The sequence below is a fragment of the Oryctolagus cuniculus genome, chromosome 15 (genome assembly GCF_964237555.1).
Source record: "Oryctolagus cuniculus chromosome 15, mOryCun1.1, whole genome shotgun sequence".
Lineage (NCBI taxonomy): Eukaryota > Metazoa > Chordata > Mammalia > Lagomorpha > Leporidae > Oryctolagus > Oryctolagus cuniculus.
The window spans coordinates 31134990-31162849 of record NC_091446.1 but is presented as its reverse complement, the minus strand read 5'-3'; the positions used below and the strand labels follow the sequence as shown (position 1 = coordinate 31162849).

The 27860-nt window shown below is 39.6% G+C and overlaps 1 protein-coding gene across 4 annotated transcripts in view; it reads right to left on the bottom strand.

The window, feature by feature from the left end:
• The window catches only part of HPSE2 (heparanase 2 (inactive)), a 781878-nt gene that overhangs the window by 369058 nt on the left and 384960 nt on the right, over nt 1-27860 (bottom strand). The window lies entirely within an intron of this gene.

Below are 27860 nucleotides of genomic sequence, written 5' to 3'. Positions count from 1 at the left end.
CAACAAAACAAACAATCTAGTCAGGAAATGGGCAAAGAATATGAACAGACAATTTTCAAAGGATGAAATTCAAAAGGCCAACGGGCACATAAAAAAATGCACAGGATTACTAGCCACCAGGGAAATGCAAATCAAAACCACAATGAAGTTTCAGCTCACCAGATTTAGAATGGCTACCATCCAAAAATCAAAAAACAATAAATGCTAGTGAGGATGTGGGGAAGAGGGTACCCTAATACACTGATGGTAGACATGTAGAATAGTATAACCATTATGGAAGAGTGTGGAGATTCCTCAGAAACCTGAAAATACATTTACCATATATCCAGCCATCCCACTCCTGGGAATTTACCCAAAGGAAATTAAATCAGCATATGAAAGACTTATCTGTACCCACATGTTTATCATAGATCAATTCACAATAGCTAAGATATGGAATCAACTCTGATGTACATCAACTGATGAATGGACAAAGAAAATGTGTTATCTTTACACTATGAAATACTACTTAGCTGTCTTTTGCAACAAAATAGATGCTTCTGGAAACCATTACGCTTAGAGAAGTAAGCTATATCCCCAAGAAAAGTATTATATGTTTTCTCTGATTTGTGATAATTAATATAGACAGCACAAAAATGTAACATATTTTTATGAGGTTGAGATTTGATTACTATTCACAGCCCTTATCTATGCTACTGAGGAACAGTGGTTTTTCTACTTACTACTTGTTGAATTCTTTATTTGGTGAATGGTTAAGCTTGTGATTATAAAATAAACTGGACATATGCCATTGCAAAAAAATTTTAAAATTTAAGGAAGGAAGGAAGGAAGGAGGAGGAAGATAGGGACCATGAGTGGGATAGAGGATAGGGTGGGGAGTGTTATTATGTTCTTAAATCCTTATATATGAAACACATTAAATTTTTTCACCTTAAATAAAAAAAATTTAAATTATGGTGTATATATACATGATGGAATATTACACTCTGTCAAAAAGAATGAAATCCTTTCTTTTGCAACAAAATGGATGCAACTGGAGGCCATTATGTTTAGTGAAATAAGCCAGTTCTAAAAAGATAAATATCATATGCTTTTTTGATTTGTGGTAACTAATATACAGGGTACAAAAATGTAATGTATATGAACAAAATTGACACTTTGAAATTTGATTATTGTTTATAGTCTTTGTCTATTTTCTTGAAGAACAGTATTTTTTCCACTTACTACTTGTTGAATTATTTATTTAGTGGAGGATTGAGTTTGTGATTATAAGATTAAATTGAAAGTATGTCATTGTGAAAATTAAAATAAAAATAAGAAAAGAAGGTTGAGGGAATATGGGGGCAGGAAGTATCATTATTCTCTTAAAACCTTGTATATGAAATACATAAAATTTGTTTCCTTTATGTAAATTTTTAAAAGTAAAAAATAGAGTTAAATTAAGTGCTTTATAAATGTTTTGAGCATTTTACATGCATTACTTTAATCCTTAGAATAATACAATAAGATAGTTATTATTAATATGAGTATTTATAAATGGAGAAACCAATATCCAGAGAAGTTAAATAATTTGAGCCGAGATATAAACCCTTACAATCCAGTACAATATCATATTATGCTATTACCTATAAGCCACAAGGCTATATGGATGACTTGACTAAAGATTTTTTGCTACTTTACAAATGTTCTGGGGCCAGCATGGTTACATAGTGGGTAAATCTGCCACCAGGAATACCAGCATCCTATATGAGCACCAGTTTGTGTCCCGGCCGCTCCACTTCTGATCCAGTTGCCTGCTGATGGCATAGGAAAAACAACAGAAGATGGCCCACGTACCTGGGCTCCTGCTACCCATTGGGAGACCTGGAAGAAGCTCCTGGGTCCTGGCTTGAGACTGGCTCAGCCCTGGCCATTGCAACATTTGGGGGAATGTACCAGCAGAAGGAAGATCTTTCTCTCTCTCTCTTTCTCTAACTCTTTCAAATAAATCTTTTTAAAAAGGTGCAAAATGAACACCAAATACATACACACACTCACAGACACATACACATACAAGAGAGATAGAGGGGATGAGAGAGATGGGGAATATAAGAGATAGGAAGAAAGAAATATTAGAAAGTATTTTAACTGAATAATAAAATACATGAACACACATATATGTAAAACTGATTTTGACAAATGTGCAATGGCCAAGCAGTAGAGAATGCATATTCTACTGAACAAATGGAAGGATTACAAAGAGACACAAGAAAAATTTGGAAATGATGGATGTGTTCACTATCTTGAGTGTATGCATAAGCCAAAGGTATTAAACACTTTAGCTATTTACAGCTTATCACAATTAATGTACCTCAAAGAAGTTTTTTAATCAAAGCAAAATGTGAATACTTACATAATTTAATCTGCATAATAGAATATATAAACAATTTAAGAAGCAGTAAACTATTTCCTAATGGGAGTGGCAGGGTACTTCAGTACTTTTTATCTTAAGAATGCTTACACATTTTAAGAATATTAACAGACATTTTTAAGACATCAGGGTTTATTTTGCATGTGCTTTTTAAAATAAAAACAGCTGAAAGAAATTTTAAAAACAGTTTTTTAATGGTCATAAAGGAAAAAAAACTGATTTTAAGCCTCTAGAAAAGAAACTGTGGCACCAAAGAAAGTAAGTAACACATTCACATAGTTTCTTTTCTATGTCTTTATTGAAGACCACTGACTTTTCAGGAGATTCGTCAATTTTCAATGACAGGAAAGTTTTTGACTGTCGTTTTCTTCTAATTGCCTTTTACTTCTATAAAATGAGCTCAAAAAGGAGTCATTCCTAGAAGTTATTTCAGGAGGCTAAAGGATCTGAGAAAACTCACTTTGTTTTAAGTGGAATTCTATATAAATTGAATTAAAGTTTAACTAACTGGAATTTTAATTGGAAATGCACATAAGAATAAATGTGAAACACATTGTTCATTATTTTAGCTATTTGTGTCACATTTTAACATCTTGTGAAAAAGCAGTTCAAAGTTTTAGAAAAATAATTCCACAAAGGACAAATATATTCTTTCTTAATGGCTAAAGTGACACTGAGACCATACTTCGTAAGCATGGGGTCACTGGAATTAGTACTATAAATTGGATACTAATGAACAGAGCTATGAGTGTTTACTGGAGATTATATGATTAATAACAATAAATGATATATTTAAGGACTTACAATGGTCTGGAATCTATCATCAACATTTTTCAACTATTAATATCATTTAATTCCTCAATGAGACCACAGAGCAGGTATTATGATTCTCACAGTTGAGCTATCTGAAGTGTGAGGAATCAGCCAATTTATGACTGGCAAAGCTAGGATATACTTTATACAAAATATATTTACACAGCTGATTAAGCAAAAGTATAATAAAAAGCTTCTCAGAATTTGGTGTGCTCACAGCAAAATACACACACACAAACACACACACATACTCAAAATTCAGTATTATATCTACATAACAAAAATTTCTATTTAATGCACAGACATTACTTAACACCATATAAATTTGAGTACTTCTTAGAACAGGGGAACTAAGGTCTTGAATGAATCTAAAATCACTTTTATAAAATTATTTATTTTGCCTATGTTAATATTGATAATTGTTCACAAATGCTATCAATTTACCATCCAATCAAGGAAAATGATCACTGATATAAAAATATGGAGTTGCTGTGAGGGAATCAAAAAGGTACGTAATAAAATAGAATATGAGGCATAGCAGTCATTCAGTTGAAAGCACGGCATATAGGCCGGCGACGCGGCTCAATAGACTAATCCTCCGCCTTGAGGCGCCAGCACACCTGGTTCTAGTCCTGGTCGGGGCACCGGATTCTGTCCCGGTTGCCCCTCTTCCAGGCCAGTTCTCTGCTGTAGCCCGGGAAGGCAGTGGAGGATGGCCCAAGTGTTTGGGCCCTGCACCCGCATGGGAGACCAGGAGAAGCACCTGGCTCCTGGCTTCGGATCAGTGCGGTGCACCCGCTGCAGTGCCCTGTTTGGAGGGTGAAACAACGGCATAAGGAAGACCTTTCTCTCTGTCTCTCTCTCTCACTGTCCACTCTGCCTGTCAAAAGAGAGAGAGAGAGAGAGAGAGAGAGAGAGAGAGAGAAAAGCATGGCAGATAGATCCAAAGCATCCTTGGTCAATGTTTTCCTATCTAACATTATTCAGGTTAGGACTACTCCTAGCTCTCTATTGGCCAGCTTGTCCTTGTGAATTGTATTCACTTCCTATTATTGCTGTAATAAATTATCACAAACTTAGGATCTTAAAACACAAATTGAGAGCCAGCACTGTGGTACAGGGGGTTAAAGTCACGGCCTATAGTGCTGGCATCCCATATGAGCAACAGTTCAAGTCCAGGCTGCTCCACTTCCAATCCAGATCCCTGCTGATTCGCCTGAGGTAGCAGCATAGATTGGCCCAGGTCCTTGGGCCCCTGCACCTATGTGGGAGACTGAGAAGAAGCTCCTGGCTATTGACTTCAACTAGACCCAGCCCTAGTCATTGCGGCCATTTGGGGAGTGAACTAGCAGATGGAAGATCTCTGTCTCTGTCTCTGCCTTTCAAATAAATTAATTAATATTTAAAACACACACACGCACAAATTTATTTGCTTATTGTTTGGGAGTCAGAATTCTAAAATCGGTTTCACTGGGTTAACATCAGGGTGTTGGCAAGTCTGGGTTCTTCTGAGGTTCTGCTCAGAAAACCTGTTTTCTTAACATTTCTAGCTTTTAGAGTTCCCTTTTAGTGCTTGTTCATGATTCCTTCCTCAAAATGCTCCAACCTCTTGCTCCTGCTGTCACATCTCCCACTTCCTCTTCACTGTCAAATTTCCTTCTGCCACCCTCTCTTATGGAAAATTATGAATGCATTTAGGATTTACTCATATAGTCCAGGATAATCTCCCTATCTCAAGACCCTTAACTTAATTACATCTGTAAATTCCCTTTTGCCATGTAACAATTCGTCGCAGGATCTAGAGATTGTGATATATACAGGGGTAATTCAAAAAAACAAACAAAAAAAAGTGATAGGTTGTTGTACTAGCTTTTCGTTACGTTCAACTAAAATACATGAGAAGGTATTTAGGATGTGAAAAGGTTTATTTTAGCTCAGAGTTTTGGAAATTCTTAGTACAAGATGGGCAGTCCCATTGTTCTGGTGTCTAATGAGTGCAGCAGATGGCAGAACAATGTTCCTTGGCAGGCATATATTGCAGGAAGAAGAGACAAGGAACACACTCATCTTCGGTGTCTGTATATCTCTTTATAAAGCCAACATGATTGGGTTATGCAGCTCCAGGCTACTCACCTATAGCAACTTGATCGTTTCTGGAAGGCCTAATCCTCAGGAATAGAATGTAAACAGTAAAGACAGAAATGTGGACAGTAAAACAGCTGTGCCCATGAGGTCTCAGCTGGAAACGTGCATTCCACTGGAATCTGACTACAGGTCATTCTTGTTACATGGTCACAAAGAACCTCTCTTGTTTGTTTCGTGTTTCATTTTGTCCATTTCCTGAGACTTGGGGAGGCTGGACTAGTCTATTTGGCAGAGGAGATGTCAAGACAGCAAAGTGTTCAGGCTGCAGCATAGCTGCTATTGGTAAGTTTTAGAGTGAGAATAAGGAACCAAACGTGGCAGAGCAGAAAGATTTGGAAGATTCACAGCCTACTAGGGGAAGAAGGAAAAAAAAGATTGCTTCGAACAGGAAAGTGAGGTAGAGAAACTTGACTTGATAAAAGGTACTTGCACAGGTCAAAGGGAGTCATATGTTAGTTGGCAAAGCAATGGGAGAAAGAATCCTGAAGGCATTTCACAGGTCTTGGTGGCAGCCATTTCCATCGCAGTTCTGTCAAAGATTTAGAAGTGAAAAAGTTTTTAAAGGATCTTCCAGGGCAGAATTGATTCAGGAAAGATCCCTGGGAAACCTGCTTGCCCAGAACCAGCTCCAGATTCTGGCTTGCTGGCAAGATGCTTCAAAGCGGATGGAGCCAGGGTTCAAGTGGGCTCAGGTGTGGCTCCTGTTGGCAAAACAGATCTTGGTATCACCCATGCGGTGTTGGTTTTGCAGGAGTGCAGAATGTCAGAGTAATAAGGTCATGGTGGCTCCTACTAAGATTTCAAGAAAAGCGTGGGAAGCCATGCAGAGTTGTGCTGCAGGGTTGGAATGCCTACGAGGAGCAATGTGGAGTGAAGCTGTGAGGCTGCAGGTAAGTCCCCAGAAAAGAAAAGTGCCAGCCACACCACCAAGGAGAGCTGCAGTCAGTCAGACAAGCTCGAGAAAGCCTCAGGCCAGCATGCGGCCTCAGAGAGTGACAATGGAGGCAGATACCGACAAAGGCATGGATTCCTTTGCCTAGATGTCAAAGGATACTTCAGATAAACTGAGGGCCCAGAGAAAGATGGGGTTCAAGGGCAGAGTCACTGCAAAGAGCCTCCCATAGGACTATCAAAGTAGAAATGAAGGGGGTGGGTCTGAAGCTGCTGCAGAGTGTCTACACCAGAGCACTGCTTAGCGGAGCTACCGAGACTAGACTCCTGCCTTTGGGGACAAAAGCATGGGCAACAACCGTCAGAGCAGTAGGGATGTGGCTGACTGAACTGCTGGGAGTCCAGCCTGCAACCACGATGTGCTGACATGAGCTTTAAGATTCAACAGTTGCCCTGCTGGTTTCTGGTCTTGTTTTGGTCTGATTAAGCTTTTCTATTTCCCCGTCACCTTTTTTCTGAAATGAAAGTATATACTCTGTGTCTGTTCTTCCATTGTATCTCGGAAGCATGTAACATGATTGTATGGGAGGAGGTGGAGGTCTCCTTATCAGAGTACCTGTATTAGAGCCCCAGCTCTACTTCTGATTCCAGCTTCCTGCTAATGTGCACCCTGGATACAATAGGTATCAGCTCAAGTAGTTGGATCCTTGCCACCCTCATGGGAGACCTGGATTGAGTTTCTGGCTCCTGGCTTCAGCCTGGCCTAGCCTTGGTTGTTGCAAGCATTTGGAGAATGAAGGAGTAGATGAAAGTCTCTTTCTAAGTTTCTCTTTCAAATAAATAAAAATAAATAAACAAAATTTTAAAAATGATTGTACAAGGAATTACAGCTAAGAAAGTTGTACTTAAAGTCTCAAATGATGGACTGAGTTAAAAACTTTGGCCGTTGGGGATGGATGATTATATACTGTACATGAGGAAGACATGAATTTTCAGAAGCTATGGGTGGAATGCTTTGGTTTGAATACGATTTGGTTTCCCAAATCATGTAGATGTTTAAACTCTAAGTCTTTTTTTTATTATTATTTGACAGGTAGAGTTATAGACAGAGAGAGAGACAGAGAGAAAGGTCTTCCTTCTGTTGGTTCACCTCCCAAAATGGCTGCTATAGCTGGCGCTGTGCTGATCCGAAGCCAGGAGCCAGGTGCTTCCTCCTGGTCTCCTGTACGAGTGTAGGGGCCCAAGCACTTGGGCCATCTTCTACTGCCTTCCTGGACCACAGCAGAGAGCTGGACTCAAAGAGGAGCAACTGGGACTAGAACCTGGTGCCCATATGAGATGCCAGTGCTGCAGGCAGAGGATTAACTAAGTGAGCCACGGCACCGGCCCCTAAACTCTAAGTCTTATGTTAAAATTTACTGATTTAATATTAATAGTTGATGATTAAATGTGGAATCTTTTTTTTTTCTTTTTGACAGGCAGAGTTAGACAGTGAGAAACAGAGAGACAGAGAGAAAGGTCTTCCCTTCCGTTGGTTCACCCCCGAAATGGCCACTACAGCCAGTGCGCTGCGGCCGGCGTGCTGCACCAATCCGAAGGCAGGAGCCAGGTGCTTTCTCCTGGTCTCCCATGCGGGTGTAGGGGCCCAAGCACTTGGGCCATCCTCCACTGCCTTTCCAGGACACAGCAGAGAGCTGGACTGGAAGAGGAGCAACCGGGACAGAATCTGGTGCCCCAACCGGGACTAGAACCCAGGGTGCCGGCAGCGCAGGCGGAGGATTAGCCAAGTGAGCCGTAGCGCCAGCCTAAAGGTGGAATCTTGATTCAATTATGGTGTTTACGAGGTGGGCTAGTAGGAGGTCACTAGGGCCTTGCCCTCAGAGGGTAGTTCTCGTGAAAGGCATGGTTATATAAGCTGAGTATGCTTCTTCTCTCTCTCTCTGTCTGCTTCCTGGTTTGCCATATGATTGTTCCTCTGCACCTGTTTTGCCTTTGGTGGCCTGCCGTAGACATCAGATCAACAGGGCTGCCCAATCTTTTTGTTTGTTTTTTGAACAGTGAATCTGCAAACATATGAGCCAAAATAAACCTCATTCCTTCTTAGTAGTTTCCAACAACTATATCAATTAAGCTAAAAATTAATATTACAGTTTGTTTTGGTGCAAAAATTTTTTGAATGCATTTTTTTTGACAGGCAGAGTGGACAGTGAGAGAGAGAGAGACAGAGAGAAAGGTCTTCCTTTTTCCATTGGTTCACCCCTCAATGGCCGCTGCAGCCAGCGCACTGTGGCCAGCGCACCATGCTGATCCGAAGCCAGGCACCAGGTGCTTATCCTGGTCTCCCATGTGGGTGCAGGGCCCAAACACTTGGGCCATCCTCCACTGCACCCCCAGGCCACAGCAGAGAGCTGGCCTGGAAGAGGAGCGACCGGGACAGAATCCAGCGCCCTGACCAGGACTAGAACCCGGTGTGCCGGCGCCGCAGGCAGAGGATTAGCCTAGTGAGCTGTGGCGCTGGCCTTGAATGCATTTTTTATCATGCATTTTCAAGAACTTTAAGAAGATCCCTTGTATGCATGGATTTCAAAGTGGTTTGTTTTGTACCAAAACAAACTTATCCTTTAATTCTATTTTCCATGAGCTTTTTGAAGTTCCTTGTATATATCTGAATGCCATTAGTTAACAGTGAATGAGAGTAAACATGAGACTTGCTAAATGTTATATTATTCTCTTGGGAATTTTGTATCCTTGGATGATTTATCTTTTGCTTCCTCTTAGTTCACTATTTCCTAAAATGTATTTCAAGGTATATTAGTATTACAGAATGTTATTGTGTGGGAAAGAAAATCTAAGTTCTCTGGTCAAGGTACATCGAGAAAAATAGAGTAAAGTTAAAATTTCCTACTACAGGGCTTCTCAGAGCATCTGATATGTAAACAAGACCTGAAAATTTCCAAGAGAATAATATAACATTTAGCAAGTCTCATGTTTAACCTCTTCTAATGTTCATTAAAATTTGGGCTAGAATATTTTGTTAACTATTTTACAATTTTTTTTTACTTTTATTTAATGAATATAAATTTCCAAAGTACAGCTTATGGATTACAATGGCTTCCCCCCTATAACGTCCCTCCCACCTGCAACCCTCCCCTTATCCACTCCCTCTCCCCTTCCATTCACATCAAGATTCATTTTCATTTCTCTTTATATACAGAAGATCAGTTTAGCATACATTAAGTGAAGATTTCAACAGTTTGCTCCCACACAGAAACATAAAGTGAAAAATACTGTTTGAGTACTAGTTATAGCATTAAATCTCAATGTACAGCACACTAAGGACAAAGATCCTACATGAGGAGTGAGTGCACAGTGACTCCTGTTGTTGACTTAACAAACTGACACTCTTGTTTATGGCATCAGTAATCACCCTAGGCTCTTGTCATGAGCTGCCAAGGCTATGGAAGCCCCCTGAGTTCACTGACTCTCATAATTTTTAGACAAGGCCATGGTCAAAGTGGAAGTTCTCTCCTCCCTTCAGAGAAAGGTACCTCCTTTTTTGATGACCCATTCTTTCCACTGGGATCTCACTCACGGAGATCTTTCATTTAGTGTTTTTTTTTTTTTTTCCCCAGAGTGTCTTGGCTTTCCATGCCTGAAATACTCTCATGGGCTTTTCAGCCGGATCTGCATGCCTTAAGGGCTGATTCTGAGGCCAGAGTGCTGTTTAGGACATCTGCCATTCTATGGGTCTGCTGTGTATCTCACTTCCCATGTTGGATCATTCTCTCCCTTTTTGATTCTATCAGCTAGTATTTGCAGACACTATTCTTGTTTATGTGATCCCTTTGGTTCTTAGTCCTATCATTATGATCAATTGTGAACAGAAATTGATCACTGGGACTAGTGAGATGGCATTGGTACATGCCACCTTGATGGCATTGAATTGGAATCCCCTGGTATGTTTCTAACTCTACCGTAGCAGTGGTTATCTTTGCAATTTAAAAGAATTTTGTTGGAATTACAATGACATCATCCCACCACATACTCAGCAGTGGAACTTGTGTTGAAAACTGTAATCAAGAAAATTAAATGTGATAAAATGCTGTGACAATTGCCAGTATATCACACTCTTAGTTTAGGAGAGTGTAGTTTCTTCCAAGTTACTTGCATTGTGTGGAAATAAGATTAGAACAAAGTGGCATTAAAGTAAAAAAAAAAAAAAAGTCTAACAGTTATTTATATTTATGTCGATGGCAAATTTTATTACTAATTGTGTAATTTTAAATATATAAGGGCTCAGGTAGTTATCCCTCTCAAAAACTATTGCCAACAAGTACATTTTTGAAGACTGATTTATGTATTTGAAAGTCAGAGTTACACAGAGAGAGAAGGAGAGGCAGAGAGGGAGAGGTTGACCATCCCCTTATTTACTTCCCAACTGGCCGCAAAGGCTGGAGCCGCGCTAATCCACAGCCAGGAGCCAGGAGCTGCCTCCAGGGCTCCCATGTAGGTGTAGGGGTCCAAGGACTGCCCTTTTCTACTGTTGTCCCAGGCAATAATAGAGAGATGGATTTGAAGCGGAGAACCGGCATCCCTATGGGATGCTGGCAATGCAGGAGCGGCTTAACTCGCCATGCCACAGCACTAACCCCAACAACAAGTATATTTTTGTATGGACCATACCACTTAAGCATCACAACACATCTGTTCATAGAAATTGATAATTCTATTTCAATCACCACATTCAGCGAAAACAGAAGGTTCAAATGTCATTATGCTGGCTGAGCTCGTGACCTCTCTCCTGACTTTTGCTGCTTCCATACATTTCTTGGTCCTGTGACATCCTTTTTCAGTGAACAGCCTCTGTTATTGGCAAACTCAAGAGACTGCAACAGGGAAAAGTCATGTGACATCAACCCATGAGGACAATACCATGCGACCCTGTCAACAAAAAGCAACATCATGTCACACAGGATTCTTCTGGGAAAATATTCCATGAGAATTTGGAATTTTCTATGTATGTATTTTAACATTTTGCGGTTAAAAATTTCTTTAAAATTTGAAGTAGTTGAGTAGAACCTTTGCTATTTTTATTGTGAGTTTTTAAATTGCCAACTCTAAAAGTTTGTCACAAAATTCAATGGTGACAAGGAATGAGCAAAGGAAGAGAAAAAAGGATAAGGATTCCTGTGTATAGACAAAAGGTGGTATTGTTTTGTAGAATTCTGTATATATATATATAGATAAGGCCATTTTTTAGAAAAGAATACCAGTGTAAGTGTTGGATTACTAAATTATTTTTATTTTTAAAAATGAGCAAACAAAAGAAATCCTTAAATTCTTGTATTTAATATGTAGAATCAAAGACAAGATGAAAATGTTTATGAGGCCCGCGTTGTAGTGCCGGCATCACATATGGGTGCCAGTTTGAGACCCGGCTGCTCCAATTCCAATCTAGCTCTCTGCTATGGCCTGGGAAAGCAGTAGAGGATGGCCCAAGTCCTTGGACCTCTGCACCCACATGAGAAGACCCAGAAGAAGCTCCTGGCTCCTGGCTTCAGATTGGCCCAGCTCTGGCCATTGCAGCCGTCTGGGGAGAGAACCAGTAGATGGAAGACCTCTTTCTCTTTCTCTCTCTCTCTCTCTCTCTCTCTCTCTCTCTCCACCTGCCTCTGCCTCTCTGTAACTCTGCCTTTCAAATAAATAAATAAATCTCTTAAAAAAAAAGACAATGTTTAGAGTCTCCAGTCTAATGTCTTCTATTTTACATGAAAGGAAACTCAGATCCAGAGTGGGACAAAGGAACCAAGTTAGTGGCCTCTAGCCCCCAGAACTGTCTTACTATTTCACTGTCATAAATAACCCATGTCTAAGTTATCTGCTCCACATATGGATTACAGAATGTGACATAAATGACTCAGAGCATGACATAAGATTCTTAATTAGTAGCTAACTCTAAAAAACTTCTAGACATTTTGAACACTGAGAAACCCTGCTTTATTACTACTATAATAAAATATTTTATTAACTGAGAGTGAATGTCTCTTTTTAGAACAATTTACATTTCCATAGAGTTTCTTGGCTGAAAAAGAAAAGTTTCAACCTTCTCTCAAGCTAACTTTATTCCCCAAATAATTTTGGAATCTTCTCTATAATATCCAAGCCTATTGGTCACCTAGGTATTTGCTTGAATACATTCCATCTTTGAGAAATTCTGACAGCTACATTTTTTTTTAAATTTTGCCAAATTTGTGTCACTTTGATCTCTCTACTCACTATTACTACCAAGGGCACTACATTTTTATGACACATAAAACAAATCTTATCTCTCCCTTCCATATGATGACTTCCCAGATGTAGGATGGTCAACACATGGCTTCTCTTCTTTAAGTCCCCCCCCCCCGCCAAAAAAAAGATATGATGACTTTAGACTTGGTTCATAAAATATTTGGGGGGGGGTGAATCATAGTGATAAAACATTAAGTCTTTGGCATCATACTTTGAAGGTCCAAATCCTCTAACTACAACCTGCTGACTCCATGATGTCTGGATACTTACTATCCTTTGTTTCCCTCATGTGCAAAAAGGAAATGGTAATGGTACTGATTCCACATTACTGCTGTAAAAATTCAAGTAATCTATGTAGTGTACTGGATTAGACTGGACAGTTGTTTTGAACTTTTCAAAGCTTCTCTGTGTTAAAATTATACATTCATTGTTCTCTATCATCTACACAGGGCTTTCCACTGTGAGTGGAGAATATCCCCTCTCTCAATGATATTAGATCTCATCAAATGATTAGATTAAACTAGTGAAATGTTAGTAGAAGTATTCTTATCAGAAACTTTTTGCATGGTCAGTTTCCTCTCTTTTATTCTGATGATCATCTATAAGAGTCATTATTATAGAAAAACAAGAAAACACATAAAGCTGATTCAAATTTAATTTGCAGCCTGATGCTAAGCCTTACCTATGTGAGACAAGTGCAGCAGAGCCATAACTGATTTATACTTTTGAGAAAGAGAAGTTTTGCCATAAGCCATTTGAAACCTTGACGCTGTCTGTGACTATACTGATAACTTACTGTGTTGTATAACAAACTACCAAAAAACTCACAGCATAAAACACTAAGCATTTATTTCTAGTCTCCTTAACTATGGGTTGCCTGCAGCAGATCTGGGCTGGTATTGGCTGCAATTCACTGCAAAGGCTGCAGATTGGGTCTGGGTCTGCCTCAAATATGTCCCATCCTCTCAGGCCAGCAACTTCTCAAGGCATGTTCATCTTGTTGTAAAAGGTAGGACTGGTAGGAGAGCAAACCAACCTAAGAAAATACCCCAAAATCTGGGCTTTTGTCATGTCTGGTAACTTTAACATTTGTTAAAAAAAAATCAAATGCGCAAGACCACAGTCAAAAGCAGGGGAAGTAAGCTCTGCTTAACATGAGTTCAAAGTAAGTCACATAGCTATGTTCAGCATCAATGGGCTGGAAAAATATACTCCTTCAATGAATGTGAAAGGAGGGTGGAATGAATATTTGTTAAATAATAATTCAATAACAATAATTCAATATCAAATAATATAATAAATATATATAATAAAATATCTAATAATTAAATAATTATATAATGTAATTATATATAATTGTTTATGTTTGTATAAATTATATATTTTATATATTATATTTATATATAAATTGTACATAATTTTAATAAATATATTTCATATTATAGTAATATATATTATATAATAATAAAATATTAAATAATAATAATAATGGTCTTCTACCTTATGCAACAGCAACCAACAGAAGAATGCAATAGAATTTTTGCTACTTAGAAACTAGTATACAAATGTTAGCTATCATATCATCACAATGTTCCAGGTTCTTCTATGTTTTGAATGCCCTCCTATAAATGAAAGTTTTACTATTCCTCTCAAAAAATAAATCCATGTTGATAAAGAAAGCAGCTACTGATATACAGTTTGACTGAATGGGATCATCATAGTCCTCATTCTATGTATCATTCTAATTTTAGAACAGTCTAATAAGCATTACTGTGTTTTGTTAGTCCCCTCACTGTCATCTAAAATTCTAGTTCTCCTTCCTACGGACTATTACACAAACACTTCTTTCCATCAAGTAACAGATCATTTAGCTATATGTATATGTAAATCCAACTTGCTATATTTAATTTAGTCACAGCCAGTTCAGATGGTTTGGGTCCTGATTTTATCATTTAAACAGCCCTCCCACCTTCCTGTCACTTATGCATTCCTTGCCTTCATCCAAGTCACTGACAGAAGTTTACACTGCCCTGCCAACACAGGAGGCGATGACTCCACTGGACTGCATCCACCAAGGAAAGCTGTGGAATCCCTACCCGTAAAAACAGAGCTGCCAGCTTCCGCAGGAGCAGACCTCCTGAAAACAACGGCAAGTCTGAGTTCGTCCTTCTTTCTGTGATCTTCCTGAGCAGCTGCTTGCAGGCTGTGCGGAGGCCATGAGACCACGGCGGGGAGGGAGGGCCAAGTCTAACCAAACAGAGCTATGCTTCTGAGCAGAAACTAGCGGGTGCTGGGCTGTCCTCAAATAAAGAAGCAGCACTGTGTGACGGAGAGAGCAGCAACAACATCACAGTACAAACCCTTTGCTGATGTGGCAGACTTCCCATTGACAACAAAAACAACTGATCATTTAGGCTTGTGAAGGCAATCTTAATACTATCTGAAAAACAAATTCCAGGAAGAGAAATTATTTCTCACAAATCTCCAGGGAGGGTCTGTATTCAAACTAATTTTGATTTGTTGTTTTTGAAATAATAGTATTTAAATGTGGAGGGAAAAATCCAATGATATGAGATGTATGCTGAAAAATAATTCTCCCTCTTACCTTCAGTTAACATCTAGGGGCAACACTTGTTACTTAGGTTCCGTCACAACTCTACAGAGTTCTTTCCATATAAAACAAAAACATTAATATACATTGATAGATTATTTATGTTTTATAATAAAAAAGGAAGCACAGCATATATTCATTTCATTTTGAATATTCGTTTTGTGCCTTGTAAGAGCAAGACATCTGAATTACACACATCAAGCTCCTGAGGTTCAAAGAGACTAACTTTGGTCAAGATCATAGCCTACAAGAAGAAAAGCCAAGCATGGGCCGTCGCTGCAGCTCACTAGGCTAATCCTCCGCCTGCGGTGCCAGCACATCGGGTTCTAGTCTTGGTCGGGGCACCGGATTCTGTCCCGGTTGCCCCTCTTCCAGGCCAGCTCTCTGCCGTGGCCCGGGAGTGCAGTGGAGGATGGCCTAGGTCTTTGGACCCTGCACCCACATGGGAGACCAGGAGAAAGCACCTGGCTCCTGGCTTCGGATCAGCACAGTGCGCAGGCCGCAGCGGCCATTGGAGGGTGAACCAACAGAAGGAAGACCTTTCTCTCTGTCTCTTTCTCTCTCACTGTTCACTCTGCCTGTCAAAAAATAAAAGAAAAGAAAAAGAAAAGTCAGGCATGAAGGAAGACCTACTCCTAAGAGGCATGAGTTTACATATCAGAAAATCACCCATGATATGATTTTGGAAAAGTTTTCTAAATCTACAAATAAATTGTGGTTATTTAAGGGGGGGGGGGAATTGCAGAATACTGAGTTGGGACAATGACCCACAGCCATATCCTACATCCTCCACCAGACCGTGGAAGCTCAAAGGAGTGACTGGGGGTTTTTTGTTGTTGGTTTTTACTTTTTTTTGTTGTTGTTCACTTCGTGAGTTGGAGACCTGGCATTTTTCAAAACCCTAAAATATTCTAACTGAAAACGGTCCTAAGAAAAAGGAAATGCTTCAATTTGAAATCCTTAATTAAAACCACATTCATAATTCTAAGTATTTAAAGAGAAAGTTAAAGAAGAAATTTACTTTTGCACATCACAGACATTATAATAAACACGGAACTTTGCCAAACGACATGCTTCCAGCTGCACTGAAGAAACATCAGAGTAGACCTGCACTGCAGTTCCAGCAAGAAAAAGACTGAAGGCAAAGTCATCCACGGAAAGGCAAGCAGCTGTAATGTGAAACTCATGTTCTTCACTGGAGTAGAATCCTGCAGAAATGCATCTTACACATGCATACACACACAGGGAACTACACTGGTTTCTCAGTATTAATTTAAACACTGTCAGTTATAAGTCTGTTTCCTTGAGGTCCACCAAGGCCACAGATGGTTGCTCCATACAAACACTGCAAACTTATGGCCCAGCCCAATTAACTTGTGCCCAAAAATGATTCACATGGGTGTCTACACAGTAGAGTTCATTACTTTTGGGATTTTCCAAATTTCTGCACTCCTGGCTGCCTGACTGAATAAGAAAATGCATATTTATTTTGCCAGGATGTACATCACGGTGGGGAAAAAATCCTTCAAAATTCCTAAGAAATTCATTGTCAAATATGGAATGATACACCTGTTAGAAAAAGTGGATCTTTTTCAGTCACCAGTTGTACAGGAATAATCCACCTTGATTTCACTATCAAAAATGTTTATGGTGCCTATATTATGTATAGCTGCTTATACCAGAAGCTAGAAGAAGTAGAAGTAATTTAAAGGAAATCAGTATTGAGAGCATTTCTTAGATACTGATATGGGTGAAATACCTTTAAAGAACTTGGGGCTGGCACTGTAGAGTAGTGGGTAAAGCCACTGCCTGCAGGGCTGGTATCCCATATGGGTGTTGGTTCGAGTCCTGGCTGCTACACTTCCAATCCAGCTCTATGCTATGAACTAGGAGAGCAATAGAAGATGGCCCAAGTCCTTGGGCCCCTGCACCAGCATGGAAGATCCAGAAGAAGCTCCTGGCTCCTGGCTTTGGATCAGCACAACTCTGGCCATTGTGGCCACCTGGGAAATGAACCAGCGGATGGAAGACCTCTCTCTCTCTCTCTCTCTGCCTCTGCCTCTCTGTAACTCTGCCTTTCAAATAAATAAATAAACCTTTTAAAAAATAAGGAACTATTGAACACACAGAGAAGTAAAGGAAACGTCTACTTGGACATACCGTGGCAGGACAGGGCTGATTTCATCTACCTCCATGACTTCTATTATCCTCTATGTGCTCAAATCTCCCCATATCTTGCTGGCATTCACACCTGAGCTCTAGATCTGCATATTTACCACGTTGACAACTCCACCTGGGTATTTCATGGGCATCCCACATAACCAAAGATGAGTGCATTTTGTCCTTCATTCCTTCATCAGAGCTTTTTTAAATAAAGATCCTCTTTACTCCTCATGTAGGATCTCTGTCCTTAATGTGCTGTACATTGTGATTTAATGCTATAACTAGTACTCAAACAGTATTTTTCACTTTGTGTTTCTGTGTGGGTGTAAAATGTTGAAATCTTTATTTAATATATACTAAACTGATCTTCTGTATATAAACAAAATTGAAAATGCATCTTGATGTGAATGGAAGGGGAGAGAGAGCTGGGGGTGGGAGGGAAGTTATGGGGGGGAAGCTATTGTAATCTATAAGCTGTACTTTGGAAATTATATTCATTAAATAAAAGTTAAAAAAAATAAAGATCCTCTTTCTTTTCCCAGCTGCTAAAGATGGAAATAGGGAAGTAAATCTACCACCCAATCTATTTCACTCATCTACTTTCCACCACATAGTGAACACCATAATCTAATCTCTATCATCTCTTACTGGGGCACCTGCCTTAGCTTTGTAACAGATATCCTTACCTCTGGCTCATGCCAATTTATTCTCTTTTTAAAATATTTATTTTATTCATTTGAAAGGCAGAGTTACATAAGGGCAGAGAGAGAGAGAGAGAGAATGAGACAGAGAGAGAGAGAGAGAGAATCTTCCATCCACTGGTTCACACCCCAAATGGCTGCAAGAACCAGGGCAAAGCCATGCCAAAGTCGGGAGCCTAGAATTACTTCTGGGTCTCCCACATGGGTAGCAGGGGCCCAAGAACTTGGGCTATTTTCCGCTGCTTTTCCAGGAACATTAGCAGGGAGCTGTATTGGAAGTGGAGCAGCTGGAACTTGAACCTGAGCCCATATGGAACGCCAGCTTCTCAGGTGGCAGCTTCATCTACCGCATTACAGTGTCATCCTCACAATTTATTCTTGACCTGGAGTCAGAGTGATCTTTTATAATATAGAATTGACTAAATTTCTTTTCTGCTAAAAAAAAAAAAATTCAGTGGCTTCCCATTACCACTAGGAAAAAGCATCACATTCTTCATATTGCTTTCATTTCTCTGCATGCTCTGATCCATGCATCACTCTCCAGTTTATGCATAGCTCCTCCACCACCAATTCCTTTCATTTCCATTCAAATCAAAATGTGTAATCACTACATTACACTAACTTCTGGGTAACTGAAACTTCTCTTTGTTCACGCTGGAACATCCTTGCATCCATAACCACATTGTCCTGCTTACTTCACATTCATCCACTACAGGAAAAAAAAAAAACAAACAAAAAAACAAACAAAAAAAAAACCGTCATGGATGCAAATACCTTCCATATCTGTCTTGTCCAGTTCTGTCACCCTCACACCTGGAACAATGTATGCAGCTCACAAATTCTCAATGAACATTCGTGGGATAAAGAAATGAATGTTTCAGATCTCAGCACAAATATCACTTCCTCAAGGAAGCATTCTATGACCCAGAAAAAAATAGATCTCCTCATTCCACATTCCTGTGCCATACTGCACATGGGCTAAAATGTACAAGTAATTGGAGAATTTGTTTCCCTTTTCTCAGTGATGGCAGTCCTATACTCCTTTTTGGCTAAGATCTGAAATTTATTTTGTGTATTTAGTCTAGTTTTTAAAAAGTTGTCTTTTTTGTTTTTTAATTTTTTATTTAATTTTTTAAAGTATACAAATTTCATGTGAACCAGAGTCAGGAACATAGTGGTACTTCCCACTCTACCCTCCCTCCCACACATGCTCCTTCCCTTCTTCCTTTCTCCCTCTCCTATCCTCATTCTTAATTCATGAAGGTAATTTGGTACCTGTTATTTCATCTTGGTAGGAAGTGGAAGTTCCAGGTAAGTTTTAAAGACTAGAACTCACAAACTTGCCTTCTGAATTATTATATATTAGCATTCTCCGTGGCGAAGATTATTTTTCCCCTAAAGCTAGTCTTTTTCCCTTAATATCCTCTCAAACCTAAAAGGTAATATCCTTTAAACTATGAGTTTGTTTTGACTTTCTGTAGCACCAGAGTCCAGCATAACCCATCAAGAACACAGCAGATGCTGAATAAATAGAAACTGCCTCTAAAATCCCCTCTCTCACTGCATGTTGGTTATGTAGCCTGTAGTAAGAGACAGACCTTACCACATCATGATCCTATGAAAAAACTGACACATTGGTTCTGGGATTGGGAAAAATTGTACATTTAACTCTGAACTACTTTAATTCCTTCTAAGTATTATTTTATATTCCTTTTTTATTTAATTTACCACATTCCCTTGTCTGAAAAATAGATAATATTTTCAGTTATGATTTACTAGACACTTTAACAAACAATAACTGATATAATCCTTTCAACAAACTTATGATATGAAATGCATTATTATTTCCATTTTATTGATGAGAAAATCAGACACAGGAAGGTCAAGGAAAAAGTCAAGATAACAAGGTAACAGCTGAGGAACAATGGAACCAGAATTGAACACAAAACAGCTGAGAAATGCATCTGACTTAACCTATCTAAACAGCCTCCCAGTACTCACTACTTCCAAATAGCATTATAAATGTCTTACAATAGCAGATATTTTATGAAATAGCTTATTAAAATATAAATTTAAAAAAATCCAAGTGATAGGAAGTGTGTATTTTCGTAAAATTTAGACTAACGTGTCACTGTGAAAGAACATTAATTTCAGTCCCAAACTTCCTATAATTCAGGAGTAAAAGGGAAATGCAGTCAAATAAATTTTAATTTACAGTAAAAGGATGTTAATTCATATTCTCAAAGGAATTTATATAGAAGACCCTATGAGATACTTTATAGCAACATAAACAATGTTTTTGAATATGGTTTTCACAAAATATTCAATAATACTCCCTATAACAAGGTCATGTACAACACTATTACTAATATTCAAAAGTGTAACAAAAAATACCCAACAGGGACATATACACAGGATAAATAAGGAGGTTCAGTAACTATCATCTGTTGATTTCATATGATCTAGGAATAAAACTTAGAATTCATGGGAAAGGAGACAGAGGGAAGAGAGTAGAGTTTCTTCTACTTCTTCCATTATTAATGGTCAGCTAATATAGTGGCAAAATCGTATAATCCACATTTCAGGAGAGAGCTCTGCAGTGAAGATACTCTATTGCTATTGCTGTTGCTGCTTGCAAAAAAGTCCGTATGCTTTGAACATTAACATATTGGCAAAGTTGCCATTTTATTATGATTATGTCTAGAAAACATAATCTAAGTTTATCTAAAACATCCTAAATTCTCATACAGGTGGGTTACCAAGTAGCTGAAAATAGGATCAATATTTTCCTCATAAAGTAAAACTAGGTAAAAAATAAAAAAGGAAAGATGTGCTTTAGCCAAGAAAAATTAATATAAAAGAAATATAAAGAAATTCCAAAAAAAAGGAATATAAAGACACAGGGTAAGAAATAAAAAAGGAAAGATGTGCTTTAGCCAAGAAAAATCTATTGGTCTGAATACTAGGTTAAATGCATTCAACAAATATTTATAGGGTGTCCTGTATGTGCCAGTGTTTGCTGTAAGTCTATTGGTCTCAAATATACTTTGGAGTATTTACATTGAATATTTAATCTGGGAGGCACTACCTCTTAGTGGCCCTAGCAAAATTGGTTGTAATCAATACCCTAGCATAGCACTTTCCAAGTTGGAAGCACTTTCATGATTTTAGCTATTGTCTCTCACTTCCTCTATTATTATTGACAATATTTTTCTCTATATTAACCACCTTCTAAATTTTTCAAATTTTATTTTAACAGAAATTTAATTCCATGTTGTGATAAAAAACCATTATCCCTTGTCAGGAATAAATACAATAATTGACATCTGCTGAGTACTTCTTCATGATAGCTACTATACTAGTTGCTTTGGATCACCACCTGAGTCCCATGAAGTAGATATAATCCTGAGGCCTATTAATAGAGACATAGAGAAGTTAAATAACCTACCAAGAAATCACAGGCAACAGTAGCAGACCTGGTATTTTTAATTGAGGCTAAGTAGCTCCAAAGCCTATCTGTTTAACCACTCTAATACACTGCTAGGCAAATATGGACACAAATAAAAAAATACTATTAAAATATTACTGCCTGTCTTCTGAAGTATTGAGAAAGATTCAATTAGTGTTAAACTAAGAAAATTTACTTGATGCTAACAGAATTAAAGAAGGATCAAAATTAAAAATAACTTCCTTGTTACTAGAATTAAATGTTACTTAATGTCATGTCCATGAACTATGGGCAATCAATTCATATACCACCTGCTATGGTCTGACTAAGATTTGGTCACCAAACTCTTGCAGGAGTTGAAACTCCAAAGTCATACGTTAATAATATTAAAAGGGTTGAAACTTAATCCAATAGTGGTGGTTAGAGGCAGGGCCTTTGAGAAATGATTAGATTGCTTTAGGTTGCTAGTGTGATGCTCTGTGATTGAATACTTGTGGGGAGCAATCCGGACTAGACTGGGTTGCTCGAATTAAGACTTATTCTATGCATCTGCTCTCCCACAATATGGCGCTGGGAGAGAAGTAAACAGCTTCCGCACAGCTGCCTCCAGTTCAACTAATAAACTGTAGGACTTGCTCCTGATTGGAGAGCAGCGTACTCGGCGTGTGGGCAGCCGAGTTGGGATTGGCGGAGGAGGACTATAAAGGAGGAGAGAGACGGCATGCACCAGGAACATCTATGGGGAACATCTGAGGGAATGCCTGTGCAGCCCCCAGAAAGCCGGCCGGCGGTGTGCCGCTCCCCTGCAGAAGTGGGGAACGTGGCTAGGGGGAACTGCCCTTCCACGGAGGTGGAAGGGATAGTAGCCAACCCGGGAAGAACCAGCAGCAAACCCGGGGAGGGCCGAGCAGACGAAAGAACAGCGCAGGGTCCTGTGTCGTTCCTCCACGAAGAGGGGGAGCGACATAATGGTGCCGTGACTCGGATATGAAGCCTAGGCAGGGTTTAGTGTCGTTCCCCCATGAAGACGGGGACTGACATAATGGTGCCGTGACTCGGATATGAAGCCTAGGCAGGGTTTAGTGTCGTTCCCCCATGAAGACGGGGACTGACATAATGGTGCCGTGACTCGGATAGGAAACCTAACTCGGATAGAAAACCTAGGACGGATAGGAAACCTAGCTCGGATAGGAAACCTGACTCGGATAGGAAACTTAGGAGGGAAGAAACGTGACTCGGATAGGAAACCTAGGACGGATAGGAAACCTAGGAGGGAAGAAGTGGAAAATACCGGAGAGAGAGACTAGCAAACAGCCTAGGGAAAAGCTGGACGGAAAAGGTGCTGGAAGAAGCTATTGAAAGCCTAGGCATAGACTCGGATATGGACTGTGGGAAAGAAGTTAGGATTGAAAGCGAAAGTGAAAGCTTTGCGGACTATGGCGGGGAAGCTAGGAGATTGAAAGCGAAAGTGAAAGCAAGAAGAAACTTAGACTCAGATACGGACTGCAGGTTGAAAGTGAAAGTGAAACCTATAATAAACTTAGACTTGGATACGGACTGTGGGGAGAGGCCAGGAGAAATGAGGGAGGAATATTGTTGGAAGAAAACTTAGGGAAACACACCGGGTAGAGAAAAATGTTGGGGAGGATGAAGCCGCGAGTGCAGGCCAAGCCATCTTGGAATTCTTCAAGTCACCCTGGGGAGCAAGAGGCGAAGATCTGGAACCAGAGGCAGAGACGTGGGCCGCCAGGATTCGCCAGGTTAGTCCGGGGAACTTGGATTGAATGCTAGTGGTGGAGACGCAAGCTACGCTGTGTTACTCGCGGAAGCCGCCGCGTGCAGAGAGAGCACGGGGCGTGAATAGATAGGGAACGCTGGCGTAGGCCGTGGTTCAGACGCGAAAGGGTTAAGCGTGGAGACCGCGGAGCGCGCGAAGCCGAGCCGCGCAAAGCCAGGAAGCTGCGCAGATGAGAGAGGCGCGCGGGCTGAAGCGGCGCAGAGCCGGGAACCCGCCGGCGGGGCGAGGTGCCGGAAAGCTGCGGGGATAAGAGAAACAGAAGTTTGGAAGTGGAGTGAGAGAAATGGGAATGTTGGCAGATAGAAGTAAAATGGGAGAAATAGGAATGCCCGGAGATAGAGAAATAGAGAAATAAAAAGGCCTCCCTACAACACTGCAATGTGAGAGCTTGGATTCGGTCTGCCTAATCAAGTGAGGCGATGAGCACCTGCGGGCAGCTACCAGCTTATGCGCCGCAGGTCACCGAAGACAAGCACGAATTAACATCAGTAAGGCTTCCCCACAATACAACAATATTAAGCTTGGATTCGGTCTGCCTGATTTAAGGCGGTAAGCGCCAGCAAGCAGCTCGACCAGAGTATGAGCTGCAGGTCACCGAAGATAGGCACGAACCAACACTAATAAGTCTCCCCCACAATAAGGCAATGAGAAGGCTTGGATTCGGTTTGCCTGATAGAGCTTGTAAGCCCCTGCAGGCAGAGCAAAGCATGCGCTGCAGGGCACCGAACACAGGCACGCATCAGCGCCTAAAAACCTCCTCACAATGGCGAAGAGAGGACCCGGATTCGGTTTTCCTGATTGATAGGACTTGTAAGAGCCTGTGGCAACTCTAGCAAGTAGAGCAGAGTGTGTGCCGCGGGACACCGAAGACAGGCGCGTATCAACGCCAAAAATAAAAAGAAAGGGGGATCTGTGGGGAGCAATCCGGACTAGACTGGGTTGCTCGAATTAAGACTTATTCTATGCATCTGCTCTCCCACAATATGGCGCTGGGAGAGAAGTAAACAGCTTCCGCACAGCTGCCTCCAGTTCAACTAATAAACTGTAGGACTTGCTCCTGATTGGAGAGCAGCGTACTCGGCGTGTGGGCAGCCGAGTTGGGATTGGCGGAGGAGGACTATAAAGGAGGAGAGAGACGGCATGCACCAGGAACATCTATGGGGAACATCTGAGGGAATGCCTGTGCAGCCCCCAGAAAGCCGGCCGGCGGTGTGCCGCTCCCCTGCGGAAGTGGGGAACGTGGCTAGGGGGAACTGCCCTTCCACGGAGGTGGAAGGGATAGTAGCCAACCCGGGAAGAACCAGCAGCAAACCCGGGGAGGGCCGAGCAGACGAAAGAACAGCGCAGGGTCCTGTGTCGTTCCTCCACGAAGAGGGGGAGCGACATAATGGTGCCGTGACTCGGATATGAAGCCTAGGCAGGGTTTAGTGTCGTTCCCCCATGAAGACGGGGACTGACATAATGGTGCCGTGACTCGGATATGAAGCCTAGGCAGGGTTTAGTGTCGTTCCCCCATGAAGACGGGGACTGACAAATACTGATATTATTAAAGAAAAAGATAGATACAGACACAGATAGAGGCACACACTCATCTCTCTTATTTGTGATGCCCTGTGCTATTTCTAGTCTCTGCTAGCAAAAATATCATACCAGAAACTGAATCTATGGGATCTGCCCAGTCTGGACTCATGAATTTTCAGAATCATAAGACAAAATCAACCTTTTCTTTATAAAGAAACCCTGCCTCAGTATTTTGCTACAGTAATGAAAAGCTGACTAATATGCCATCTAAAATTATATTATTAGACTGGGAAATAAAATCTCAGAATTAAATGAGGTCAAATGGAGGGCCCTGTAACTATGATGACTCTGTGATAAATGAGTGTGATAAACTTTAACCTTCTCTGGTTTGCCTTCTATATGGAAGAAGTGGATGCTACCTAGTATCATTTCAATGGAAAATACATTCTGAAATTTGCTGAGTGAAAAGATTAGAAGTAAACAAATCTTTGAATCTTTGATTATCCATAAGTTAATTCATAAAAGTTAACAGACACTAGAAGATAGTAATAAATAAGACAGCTTCATACTCTAAAATGTTAAGAAATAAAACCATAACCATAGGTTTCTTAGCCTTTTTTAGATATTATTTCCTAATTATTTCTAGTCAGTCACCTCAAAGGACAATGGTAGTTGAAATTATCACTCCTCAAACTATAGTACATGTACCAATGGTGGTTTAGATGATTCTTTGATGATAGATAAGCACACTTTTAATTTTACTATGGATTAAAAAGCAGAGCTAGCATACTATACCTAACATTATATCAGTGTTTTTACCTTTGGTGAGGTAAATCTCAGAATTTAAGTTAAAAAGTGTACATTTTTGATCCTTTAAGTTGTTTTAAAGAAATTATTAAGTTGACAATGAAACAGATGGTCAGTTGATATAGCAAAAATCATGAAAAAAGATCTTCGTCATGACATACTGTAGTCAACTTTCAACAGTAAAAAACAAGAAAAGATTCTAAAATGTGCATGAAAGAAATGACAGACTACTTTCAGAGGATCTCCAATTAGACTCACAGTTGACTTTTTATCAGAAACTCTACAGTGTAGGAGAGATTGGAGAGACATAGTCTAAGTCTTAAGAGAAAAAAACTGTCAACCCAGAATACTGTATCCTGCAAAGCTCTCATTCATAAATAAAAGTGAAATAAAGACCTTCCATATCAAACCAAAATTGAAAAAATGTGTTACCATTCATCCAGACCTACAAAATGTTCTTAAGGATGTGCTGCACACAGAACCACACAGAAAGGTAGTCATCATTATGAAAGAATGTTAAGGCAGAAAATTTCCCAATAAAAGTACAAGGAAATCCAAAGTAAACAATAGGAATACTTATGGAATATATATGGAAAAATGGCAGGGCCAAGTCATTACTTATCAATAGTAACCTTAAATGTAAGTGGCCTAAATTCTCCAATTAAAAGATACAGGCTGGTTAAATGGATTTAAAAAAAAAAAAGACCTACCTATTTGCTGCCTACATAAACACATCTCACCAACAGAGATACATGCAGACTGAAAGTGAAAGAATGGAAAATATTCTATGTTAACAGAAAGCAGAAACAAGAAAGTATAGCCATCCTAGTATCAGATAAGATAGATTTTAACACAAAAAATGTTAAAAGAAAATGATACATATATGACTGAAGTGGTGGAACCTCTACCTAAGCTAATACTGGGGATCAGGTAACTTATGTTTATCACTAGATTGGTCCTCGGAATCTCCACTGTAGGGAGGGAAAAAGGACATTCATTCTATCCATAAGGCTGGAGACAGAGAGTAGCAGAATGCCTTGTGTCTAGTACTTCTAGAGTAACTTCATTGTATCCTGTTTTTTAGAAATTTATCTATTTATTTATTTTTAATTTTATACACTTGTTTATTTAAAATTGTAAACCGCATGTTTAAGTTTATGAATTTCAGAAACTTAAGCTTAAAATCTAAATATATTCAGAAACACATATTTAAAAATAATTATCAAATTATTTGATATCAGTATATATCTTTATAAAATAATAAACATAACACTTTATTATAATGAATGCTTACATGTTCATTAACCTACATGATCATATGAAAAAATACAGCTTAGAGAAATAAACCTAAGAATTTCACATACAGGCTTCGTGTTTTTCTCTCTCAGAAAAAAAAAGTCATACTAATGATAGGCAAACAGAATCCAATCTACTCATTGAATGCTGTGCAGTAATGCAGCATATAAGGCATTAGCTCTATGATTACTCCTCTACAAAAAAAGAGACAATTCCTTCTACCTAAAATGCCTAATGAATCTCTATTCCTCATGCCCATCTATTCTTCTCCTGGCAATTGTTCCTTACTATATATCAAAGTTAAACTTGGGCAAAATCATGCAGAAATCTTTCCAGAACACCCCATGCTTGAATCCCCTTCCATTTACCAAATCTTTCTCTTTTTTAATTTTATTTTAGGTGAACAAAGTACATGTATTTCATAAATACAGATTTAGGAACACAGTGATATGTGCCACCTTACCCTCCCTCCCGCTCATGCTCCCACCCTTAATCCTCCTTCCTCTCTTATTCCCTCCCTTAATTTTTACAGTGATCTACTTTCAGTTACTTTATACTCATAAGATTAATCTTACACTAAGAGTTCAACAAATAGTAAGAAGAAAAAAAGACCTGTTCCTCAACTGTAGAGATAATGCCTGTCAACAATCATCAAATCTCAAAATATCAATTTCACTCCCATACATTGTATTATTTATTTACTTGAGAAGTGGAGAAACAAACAGATTGAAAGAAAGAGCTCTCATTGGCTGCTTCAGTCCCCAAATGCCTACCATGGTGCCTGGCTGGGATTGCAGCAGAGAGCCAGGAATTCAATCCAGATCTCCTACATGGATGATAGGACCCAACTACTTGAGCCATTATTTGCTGCCTCCAAGGGTACATAGTAGAAAGCTGGAAATCAACAGTACTCAAAGGATTTGACCCTACATGCTCTGATATGGGATGCAGATATCTCAACTGGCTTC